This window comes from Chlorocebus sabaeus, chromosome 13 (assembly GCF_047675955.1).
Source record: "Chlorocebus sabaeus isolate Y175 chromosome 13, mChlSab1.0.hap1, whole genome shotgun sequence".
Taxonomy (NCBI): Eukaryota; Metazoa; Chordata; class Mammalia; order Primates; family Cercopithecidae; genus Chlorocebus; species Chlorocebus sabaeus.
The window spans coordinates 40,492,122-40,504,162 of NC_132916.1; positions in this window are offsets into that span (position 1 = coordinate 40,492,122).

Below are 12,041 nucleotides of genomic sequence, written 5' to 3' on the forward strand. Positions count from 1 at the left end.
TCCAAATAGTAAGTTTCAAATAGTACATTTTAGGTGATAGTTACTATTTCTTGGAATACTAAATAGTTCTGATGAATACAATACTCATTTCCTTCCATATTTGAGTATTTTTTCATACAAATGCAAAAATGAAAGAAGAAAAGCCTTGCTTTAAATGGACAAGTTCCTTAAATTTCTGAATATATCATTTTATCCTGCTTGTTGATAAAATTCCACAGTATTGAAGAGCTGGGAATTTTTAGAATTCACAGGGACCATGCATAATATTTGGTAATGGCTTGATGTGCTTCATGACATATGTTATCTTTCTCCTTCTGCTCAAGCTCTACTTTGCATAATTATTTTCCTGACTTCTGCCTCAGGCAATCAAGCCTAATGAGGACATTTTTGGCCTTTTGCTAAGTTACCAGTGCTGGTGTCAAAGAACTATTGTCCTTCCCCACTTTCTTTCACCCTTTGAATCTGAGTCCAAAATAAATGAATGGTAACAAGTTCTCTTCACTGCTTTTTAGTGTAAAGTTTCAGTTCAGGGAAAGTTTTGTTCGAGAATGAATTCCAGCAGTGTTCCCAATGCCAGCAGGCAGCATAAAGGTCTTGGAGTATGGAAGTAAGCCAGAATAAATTCTTCTCAATTTGAGTGAAGTCATTTATATATGATAACATATGATTATGATTCTTAATGCAAACTTCATGGCCATCTTAAGAGCTTAAATGATCAGTATTTATAGACAGCAAACTTAGGGGTGAAATCATCTTACTGTGTTTTTTATCCCAATAAGATATTATTCATATACAAAACATGGAAGAAAGTCCTAAGAGATAGAGAATTCTTTGGTTGTAGCACAGTGGTTGGACTTCTGAGGTGGTCAGGTTGAAAGATTTTAGAGTGGTTTTATGGGCAGAGCAGTGAGAGAGGAAGGGAGGGAGAGAGAGACAGAGAGAGAGCCAGAAAGCACACAAACATGGGCATTTATGCACATGCAAGAGTACAACCTCCCTCAGGGCTTCTCCTTCAGAGGTGAAGGGCAGTTCTGAGGACCCATCTGGAGAGACAGTTTTGTTTCTCTTCCTCCTTGGAGATGACGGGGACTTCCTGGAAGCCTTGGCCTTACCCATGTGCAACTAGGACGTGTGATCCTCCCTAGAGCAGGGAGGTTCTGTCTGCTCAGAGTCATGCTCCTTGGGTATGGTTCTGTATTCTCTCTTCAATTAGATGTGTATGTGTCTTAAGAGGGAAAAACCATTTTACCTTTTATTGATTCTTCCTACATTCACTCTTCATCTTCCAATGCCTTCTCCACACTACAGCCAGAGTGATCTGCTGAGTAGTATCTGATTATGTCACATCCTTACTTAAACTGCCTCAATGGCTGAGCAGTACTCTTAGGATAAAAATCAGCATTTTTTAAATACTTTAAGTTCTGGGGTACATGTGCAGAATGTGCAGGTTTGTTGCATAGGTATACACGTGCCATGGTGGTTTGCTGCACCCATCAACCCGTCATTTGCATTAGGTATTTCTCCTAATGCTCTCCCTCCCCTAGTTCCCCAACCCCCCACAGGCCCCAGTGTGTGATGTTTCCCTCCCTGTGTCCATGTGTTCTCATTGTTGACCTCCCACTTATGAGTGAGAACATGCAGTGTTTGGTTTTCTCTTCCTGTGTTAGTTTGCAGAGAATGATGGTTTCCAGCTTCATCCATGTCCCTGCAAAGGACATGAAGTCATCCTTTTTTATGGCTGCATAGTATTCCATGATGTATATGTGCCACATTTTCTTAATCTAGTCTATCATTGAAGGTCATTTGAGTTGGTTCCAAGTCTTTGCTATTGAGAATAGTGCTGCAATAAACATATGTGTCCATGTGTCTTTATAGTAGAATGATTTATAATCCTTTGGGTATATACCCAGTAATGGGATTGCTGGGTCAAATGGTATTTCTGGTTCTAGATCCTTGAGGAATCACCACACTGTCTTCCACACTGGTAGAACTAATTTACACTCCCACCAACAGTGTAAAACGTTCCTATTTGTCCACATCCTCTCCAGCATTTGTTGTTTCCTGACTTTTTAATGATCACCATTCTAACTAGCATGGTTTTGATTTGCATTTCTCTAATGACCAGTGATGATGAGCTTTTTTTCATGTTTGTTGGCTGCATAAATGTCTTCTTTTGAGAAGTGTCTGTTCATATCCTTTGCCCACTTTTTGATGGAGTTGTTTTTTTTTCTTGTAAATTTGTTTAATTTAAATTCCATGTCGATTTTGGATATTAGCCCTTTGTCAGATGGATAGATTGCAAAAATTTTCTCTCATTCTGTAGGTTGCCTGTTCACTCTGATGACAGTTTCCTTGGCTGTGCATAGTTTAATTTTTAGTTTAATTAGATCCCATTTGTCTATTTTGGCTTTTGTTACAGTTGCTTTTGGTGTTTTAGTCATGAAGTCTTTGCCCATGCCTATGTCCTGAATGACATTGCCTTGGTTTTCTTCTAGGGTTTTTATGGTTTTAGGTCTTACATTTAAGTCTTTAATCCATCTTGAGTTAATTTTTGTATAAGGTGTAATGAAGGGGTCCAGTTGCAGTTTTCTGCATATGGCTAGCCAGTTTTCCCAATACCATTTGTTAAATAGGGAATCCTTTCCCCATTTCTTGTTTTTGTCAGGTTTGTCAAAGATCAGATGAATGTAGATGTGTGGCATTATTTCTGAGGCCTCTGTTTTGTTTTGGTACCTGTACCATGCAAAATCAGCATTCTTTTATCTCATCCAGTGTGCTCTCTCTTTCTCTTCTCTGGCCACAGTTACATCTTTCTTTTCTGCCTTTAGTACAAATTCCTTCCTGCCTTGGCTTCTTTTTATGCTATGTGCTTTGCCTGAATTTCTCTTTACCTCCACCCTTCCCCTCAACTTTACCCTCTTTATCTGGCTACCTCCTTCTTGTCATTCTCTTTTCAACTCAAAAGTTGCTTCCTTCAGGAAGACTTCTTGAATCTTTACACAAAGTTAGGCCACTTCTGCCCCCTTACACACTCTTGTTGCACTCTGCAATCCCCATTTGCCGCACTTAATACAATTGTAGATATTTAATAACCTTTCCCCTTGTCAGATTATAAGCTCAATGATGACACTAAATATATCTGTTAATTACTGTATGTCAAGTACCTAGTGTAGTTGAGGAAAAGACATCTACAACATCTGGCATGTTGTAGATGATCGATATATATTTCTTGAATGAATAAATGAAGCAAACAAATGACCAACTGGATAGCTGAATGGCCATCCACTCCCCCTTCCCCCAACAACTCAGGGCAGGAAAGCAAGAGACAGGTGACCGTAGGGGTAAGGGAGGGCTGGTCAAGGACGGGGGCTGGTAAGCCCTATTCTTAAAAGTAGTTACAATTCAGAAGGGTCATAGATAAAATAGCAAAAACCATATCCTGAAGAATGAAGACTTTGGATCAGAATGGTGAGCCAGTCCTGTAATGATTGCCTAGGGACAGAAACAAAGAGCCAAATATCCTGCAATAAGAAACAGTGGGGGCCCTGCGCGATGGCTCATGCCTGTAATCCGGACACTTTGGGAGGCTGACGTGGGCAAATCACAAGGTCAGGAGATCGAGACCATCCTGGCTAAAATGATGAAACCCCGTCTCTACTAAAAATACAAAATATTAGCCGGGCGTGGTGGCAGGCACCTGCAGTCCCAACTACTCAGGAGGCTGAGGCAGGAGAATGACGTGAACTCAGGAGGTGGAGCTTGCAGTGAACCGAGGTTGCACCACTGCACTCCAGCCTGGGTGACAGAGCAAGACTCTGTTTCAAAAAAAAAAGAAAAAAAAAAAGTGGGTCAGAGAAGGTGAAAAGAAGGTCTCCTTAGTAGTTCCAGATATGAAGTGTCAAAGACTGGGGAAGCTTCTTTGAGCGCCACTCACATTTTCATGAGCAAAATATTCATTTAAAGGGACCAGTTTAGGTTGCAAAGTATTTAGCCCACTTTTCAAATACATTTCCTTATCTGAAATTTTTCACCACATGAATTTGAAATTCAGATTTTTTTGGATTTTAGACAGGAGATAGAGTGCCATCCCAGAATACATTTACCATGAATAAACTACCATCCCCAGTGGGTTCTGAGGCAGCATTTGTTATGAAACACATTAGTAGCCATGCAGTAAAACGTGAATATTTACAGTGTGTGGGATATGTAAACCATCAATAGCCTCACATCATTTCAGGTCAGGTTTTGCTGCCAAATGAGATACCAGAATGCTTTTTGCTTAGAAGAGCTTTTCGGGTTTGGAAATTCTGGTTGGGGGATTGTGGCACTGGTACAAAGCATTGTGTGCTTCTGGTGCCCTGTTAATTCTTGTTTGACTGATTCCCAGCACAGGGGAGGGGCTGCCCTGGTTGACTGACTCAGGGGTTCCTCAAATCTTCAGGGAAATCCCCAGAGTCCCCCCAGCCCTTATCTGCCTAGGATGAAACTCTGCCACCCCTTGCCTTTTCCTTAAGCTACTGTGAAATGGTTGTCATTCTGCTATCTTTATTAAGTATTTGCTGTGTTCAGAGTTCAGTTGGGAAATAGAAAGATAAGCAGAAGCTGGGTTGTTTAGGTTTATCCTCCTTTAGGTAATCCATCTCTATCCTAGATATCTCACTTGAGCTCCATGTCTTATTTCCAGCTGCCTAGTACACAGATCCACTTAACATTCAAAATCAAAACTGGTCATCTCCTTCAACATAGAATCAAACAAAAACAAAATCTGCTGCTTATCCTATAATCCTTGTCACTATTCACTAAATGGCCCAAATTGGAATCAAACTTTCCTTTTTTTTTCTTTTTGCATATAACCTGCACTGAATCCTGTTGGGTCTCCCACATAAGTGTCCTTCCTCCTCTGCCATCTCAATAGCATCTTAGCTGGGTTGATCTCCCAAGGCTCCTCCCTGCCCCTTATTTAATATTCTGTCTTGTCTATCCATTTCTTTCTTGAAGACCTTAGTTATTTTTCAGTAATAAAGATTTAAAAACATATTGTTGCTTTGAAAGTCTTCACTATTAAAAAAAAGGTTAGTTTCCTGAAAAATAAAAAAAGGCTGAGGAACTGTTCCAGATTGAGGGAGACAAAAGAAACAAGAAAGTGAAATGCAATACATGATCCTGGATTAGGTCCTATACAAGAAAAGCAATTGACATAGTATACAGGTCACTATTAAGGCAATTGATAAAATTGGAATAGATAAAATTATTATATCAGTGTTAAATGTCCTGAGTTTGATAATTATACCATGGCTATAGAGTATCCTTTTTTTTTTGAGATGGAGTTTTGCTCTTGTTGCCCAGGCTGGAGTGCAATGGCGCAACCTTGGCTCACTGCAATCTCTGCCTCCCAGGTTCAAGCAATTCTCCTGCCTCAGCCTCCTGAGTAGCTGGGATTACAGTGTAGCATGTTTCACCACGCCCATTTAATTTTTGTATTTTTAGTAAGACAGGGTTTCACTATGTTGATCAGGCTGGTCTTGAACTCCTGACCTCAGGTGATCCACCCACTTCAGCCTCCCAAAGTGCTGGGATTACAAGTGTGAGCCACTGTGCCCAGCATAGAGTATCTTTATTTCTGTAAAGTACACACTGAATTATTAAGAGATCAAGGGATTAATGTTTGAACCCATTCTCAACTAGTTCAGAAAAAAAATGTATGTATGCACATGCGAGTATGTGTATGTGTGTATAGATACACATACACATCCATATATTTATATAAATAATATATGCATATATACATAAAAAGAGAATAATAAATATGGCAAGAGAGTAATAATTGGTAAATCTGGGTAAAAAGTACACAGAAGGCCGGGCGCGGTGGCTCAAGACTGTAATCCCAGCACTTTGGGAGGCCGAGACGGGTGGATCATGAGGTCAGGAGATCGAGACCATCCTGGCTAACATGGTGAAACCCCGTCTCTACTAAAAAAAATACAAAAAACTAGCCAGGCAAGGTGGCAGGCGCCTGTAGTCCCAGCTACTCGGGAGGCTGAGGCAGGAGAATGGCATAAACCCGGGAGGTGGAGCTTGCAGTGAGCTGAGATCCGGCCACTGCACTCCAGCCTGGGCGACAGAGCGAGACTCCGTCTAAAAAAAAAAAAAAAGTACACAGAAGTTCTTTGTACTATTCTTGCAACCTTTCTATAAGTTTAAAATTGTTTCGACATAGAAACTTTTAAAAACTCAATTTTTAGATATTGAACTTATATCTGTTATCCAAACAACAAACTTTATTATAACATACATACACACAGAGGTGCCTACACATACAATTTCATAAACTTCCCACTGCCCACATAAAGAAATTTTAAGCTCATAAACATTATGCTCAGGGAGTTTCTACAATCAGGTCTCATCCTAATTTCCTGCCTCACTTTTTCCTTTCTCTAAGGCACTCCTTACTCTATATGCTGAAATGATTATGTTTGTTTCTCCTTCTGTGTTTTTGTTCTTGTTGTTCACTCTACAAGGTAAACCCTCCCAGCTCTTCCATTGGTGACCTCCTGTGCCGGTTTTGAGACCAAGCTCAAATGTTGCTTCTATAGTACCCTTCTCTACAGCACTAGGCAGATACAACTCTTCCCGCTTTATGTGAACTGAATGTTGTGTTCCCTCAAAATTTGTATGTTGAAGCCATAACCCTCAATGTGATACTCTTTAGAGATGGGGCCTTTGGGAGGAATTAGGGTTAGATTAAGTTATGGGGCAGGACCCTAATGATGGGATTTGTGCCCTAAGTGCTCTCTTTGTCTTGGGAAGATACAGCAAGAAGGCTGCCATCTACAAGACAGAAGGGGAGCCCTCCCCAGGAGCCAAATCGACTAGCACCTTGATCTTGGGCTTCCCAGCATCAGAACTGTGAGAAAATAAAAAGTACATTTCTGTTTTTTTAATCTATTCAGTCTAAGTTATTTTGTTAGGGCAGCATGAGCAGATTAATATACATCCTCTGTGTATTCATATAATTTTACACAGAGGTAAAATATAGCAGTTAGAACTCTATCTTATATTGGGTTGTTGATGAACCTTTCTCTCACACTAGCATCTGAGTCCTGAAGACAGCAGCTATATGTTTCATCTTCCTGTCCCTAACACGCTGCCTGACCCATGGAGACCTTAAGTCCAGGCTTGCTGAATGAATGCGGCATAATCTGAACCTGACCACTCCAATCATTCATTAACCTTACTGTTTGGGTGTGGATTGATCAATACTTTGTTCGAATTTGTGACAAGATAATTTCAGCAGTTGACAGATAGCTAGTTTCTAGTCAAGCAGAAGCATTGTATATGCTCCTATTTGCCTGTTCCTATATCTTCAGTGATGGATTCAGTGACCTCAAGAGAATATCATAATAAAGAATTTTGAATGCATTTGGTTGAAAACATTCTGAAAAGAAACTTTTCTTCATATATTTTATATGGATATGAACTAGACAATAATGTATGCTTATAATAATTGAGAAGTTTTTAAAAATCAGATGCTGTTACTAATAAATTATGATTAATTCTTTCTCTAGAGGTAGTATGAAGTTAAACAATGGTAGGAATCTTGGTCTCTGTTTGTTATCCTTACTCCAACTCATCTTTCATTACAAATATTTTTCTTATACAGTCCCTTCTCTACCCTCTCAAGCAGAGGCATTTCAGCAGATATTTTATTGAAAACAAAGCAAAACACTGTGCAGCCCATGCTGCACAATGAAAGAAGTGTGTACAAGATCATTCCAAAGGGTAATACATGTTTCTAGTTAAAAATTGGAGGGTTATGTAAATATGAACTGTTTAGTCAAGTTCAGGTAAAATTAGGAGAAATTACTGGAAAAGTGTGAACAGTGAATATATTCCTTAGTTCCAAGTCATTCAATAGCAATCTCTATCAACTCAGAGATTGCTTTTGCTTGTTTTTTTTGTTTGTTTTTTTATTTCATTCTGTACAAGGCCTTGACCATTCAGTGACAATTTATGGTAACTGCAGAATCTACCATCACCATCCTGTGTTCTTTGGATAACCAGCTGGCCTAATTTTGAATGTCCTGAACCACATATTACTATAGCTCTGTGTTAACTATGTCATGGAGTGGATTTATTTCTCCTGTTGGCTATCAGACAACCTGGCTGCTTCCACTTACTATTTATTCAACTAACACTAACACTGCCTGTTATATCGTATGTTGTAAGAGTTGGAGGCAAGTTGTTTCCCGGTAATCATTAGACTCAGAAATTCTGGGAGTGCTTTTGTTTTGGTTTTAAGCTTGGCTTCAATCTTGTAAGAGATTTGTAAATCTCATAAATGTATAAGGTAACATAGAACCTGATGTGACCTTGTTTACCCTTATATATTTTGATATGAGCTGTTTAGACAGAAATATTTGTTGATATATATGAATGAAAACATCAGGAATATTGAACATGGAGACTAAAGTCAAAGTATTATGATGATGGCCTGGCATAATAGATGGAATGAGGGCTTTTTAATGAGAAAGATCAGGGTCCACATTCTTGTTTTGCAACTTACTAGCTATATTTTTAAAGCAATTTACATAAACTCTTGAGCCTCAAGTATACCTTCCATAAAAGGGTGATAATAACACCCATCTTTTTGTTGCATTTTTTGTTTGTTTTTGTTTTTGTTTTTTTGAGATAGAGTCTCGCTCTGTCACCCAGGCTGGAGTGCAGTGGCGCGACCTCACTGCAAGCTCTGCCTCCCGGGTTCATGCCGTTCTCCTGCCTCAGCCTCCCAAGTAGCTGAGACTACAGGCACCCACCACCATGCCCAGCTAATTTTTTGTAGTTTTACTAGAGACGGGGTTTCACCATGTTAGCCAGGGTGGTCTCGATCTCCTGACCTCATGATTCGCCCATCTCAGCCACCCAAAGTGCTGGGATTACAGGCATAAGCTACCGCACCTGGCCTTGTTGCATTCTTTTGAAAATGAATAAAAAAGGTATATAAATTATGAGTTACAGGGCCTTGAGCATAATAGATACTCATAATAGATATTCTAATAAATAGTGGCTCTTATGGTTAATATTTTTTAAATCAAGAGGACAAATAAGATCAATTAAATTTTCTAATTGATTATTACTTTTACTAAAAGTTATTTTGTTTAGAACAGCCATTAGTAAATTGAACTTATTATCTCATGATGTTTTTATGAGGAGTAAATTAAATAAAATTAAAATCATCTGTTGTACTAGATGACACACAGTAAGCACGCAATGTGCTCATTTTATTCCCTCTTCCTTAACCTGTATACACACAACTCTACTTTTTAGGTGAATTTCTTCCAAGATGGTCTAGAAAATAATTTTTTTAAACTTAGTCATTATATATTTGGAATACACATACATACATACACACACACACACACACACACACACACACCACTCTAAAATGAAAAAGGTCAATTACCTATTATCTGTTGTCTAGCATGGGTTCTATTACATGTTTAACTATGATGGTATTAACTTTTGTTCATACATGGATGAGGATAGTATTTATATATTAGTAGATATATCTGTTTTTAGATATACATGAATTATTCATCTTTGCTTATATTAACCCAAATATAAAAATAACACAATAGTTATTTTCTGTTTGTGCTGCTATAACAAAATATCTGAGACTAGGTAATTTATAAAGAGCAGATATTTATTTTACAGTTCTGAAGGCTGGGAAGTCCAAGATCAAGGCACTAGCAGGTTGATTATCCAGTGAAGATGTGGCCTTGAACCGCAAGATGGTTCAAGATGGTGCCTTGAACACCGTGTTCTCCTGAAGGGAGGAATGCTGTGTCTTCATATGGCAGGAGGCAGAAGGACAAAAAGGGAGTAAACTCCCTCTATCAAGCCCTTTTAAAAGGGCACCTAATCCAATTCATGACGGTAAAGTCCTCATGACTCAATCACTTCTCAAAGTCCTCATCTTCCAGTACTGTTGTATTGAGGATTAAGTTTCCATATAAATTTTGGAAAGAAAAAAAAAAGAAGCATTATAAACCATAGCAGTCATGCACATAAGGAACATTCAAAATTTTGCCAACTATTAGAGTTTATTGAATATTTATTGTGGCCAGGTTTTCTGCTAGGCATCTCACATATATAATCTTATTTAATCCCTACAAATTCTTACAGGAAAGTACTGTTTTACAGTTGAGGAAGCCAGAGCTCAAAGTCTGGGTCCTATGACTTGTAGGTAACTTTGGAACCCTACATTTTTTATTTGTTCCACCTATTTCTCATCTCTTTTACTTAGTCCTTTTTTTATCAGTCTCTACATGTGGAAGGGTGTGACTGTGGTCCTCTCCTTTTCTCTGTGTATGCTCCCTCCTTAGGTTGTTAAACCTAATCAATTGGTTTTTAAATATACTGATAAATTGTGTGTAGGCAAAATAATTCTTTTTTATTCAATTGCTGGTTGTATCTTCTGCTTATCCAGCCATTCACAATAATCTCCATCCAGATGCCTAACAGGTTTTCAACTCTTACTATGTCCTTCTTGACATCTTCTCCCATAACCACTCACTGTGCTCCTACTCCAGTTTTCCTCATCTTGATCCATGGCTCCACCATCCATTCAGTTCAGGACAAAAACCTTAGAGTTATCCTTCATTTCCCTCTTTTTCCTTTTCTTTTTTTCTATGTTCAGTCTACCAACAACTCCTTTTGACTCTGCCTTCAAAATATATCCCAAATCTGCACACTTTTCAGCGTATTTATCATGTCCACTCTAGTATATGCCACCATCAGATCTCACCTGGACTACAGCAAGACTCATATCCCTGGTTCCACTGATCCTCCTCATAGTCTCCTCTCTGCATACAGACAGAGCAAGCTTTCTAAACATAAAATCAGAACATGTAATTTTCTTTTTCAAAGGCCCTTTCTAACAGTTTCCCATTACACTTTAAATAAATCAGAATGTCTTGTATGGCCACAAGGTCTCTGGGCCCTGTCTTGCCTGTGCGTCCAGCCTCAACTTGTTTCCTAATATCTGGCTAGGTGTGCTCTGACCATTCTGCTTTCTTGCTGTGTTTCCAGTGTTCCATGTTCCTCCTCATCTCAGCTCTTCACACATGCTGCACTTCTGTCTGAAATGCACTTCCTCAGACTTTTATATAGCTTGCTCTCACATCATTCATATTTTGCTCAAATGTCACCTCCTCAAACGCTGTCTTTGACCAACATATCTAAAACAGCACCTACAGCTCTGCCCAAGGTCCTAGGAAGACCTTGTCCTTCTTTAGTATTCTTTACAGCATTCGTCACTATCCAAAATTATATCTTTTAATATACATGTTCGTTTACAGATTGCCTGTCTCTCCCACCAGAATATAAGCATCCTGAGGACAGGAAGATGAACCACCTAGTTCACTTCTATATCTCTAGTGCCAAAAACAATCAGTGAAATACAGTAGAAATAAAGAATAACACAAGGAAAGAAAGAAAGAGAGTTGTTTCCAGTTCTAATTCTGTTTGATTCCACCAGGCTATGCTGACTCTTCATTGTGTGTAACATTTTGCTTGTAACAACAAAAAATTAGCAACAACCTACATGTCTTCAATAGAGGACTATTAATAAATCATGAAGCCTACATATAATAGAATAAAATGCACCAATAACAATGAATGAAGAGGATCAAAATGTACCAGCTCTAAAATAAAGTGAAAAGGCCTGTTGCAGAATGTTGTGCTCCAACCATCTGCTTTCCTGCTCTGGGCCTTTGCACTTGTTATTCCTTGTGTATGGAATGCTCTTCTCCAGATCTTTCAGGTCTCTCTCAAATAGCACCTCCCAGAGAATGTTCCAACCCCGTGTAAAAAGTATCTTCTACCCCTTTCATTCACTAATTTCTTGCCTTGCTCTATTCTTCTGCATGATCACCATCCAAAATTACATTCACTCATATGTAAATGTAAGGCAGGGACTTGACAGTCTTATTTGCCACTGCATTCCCAGGGCCTACAACAGTGCCCGGAGTAAGGTTGAGAAC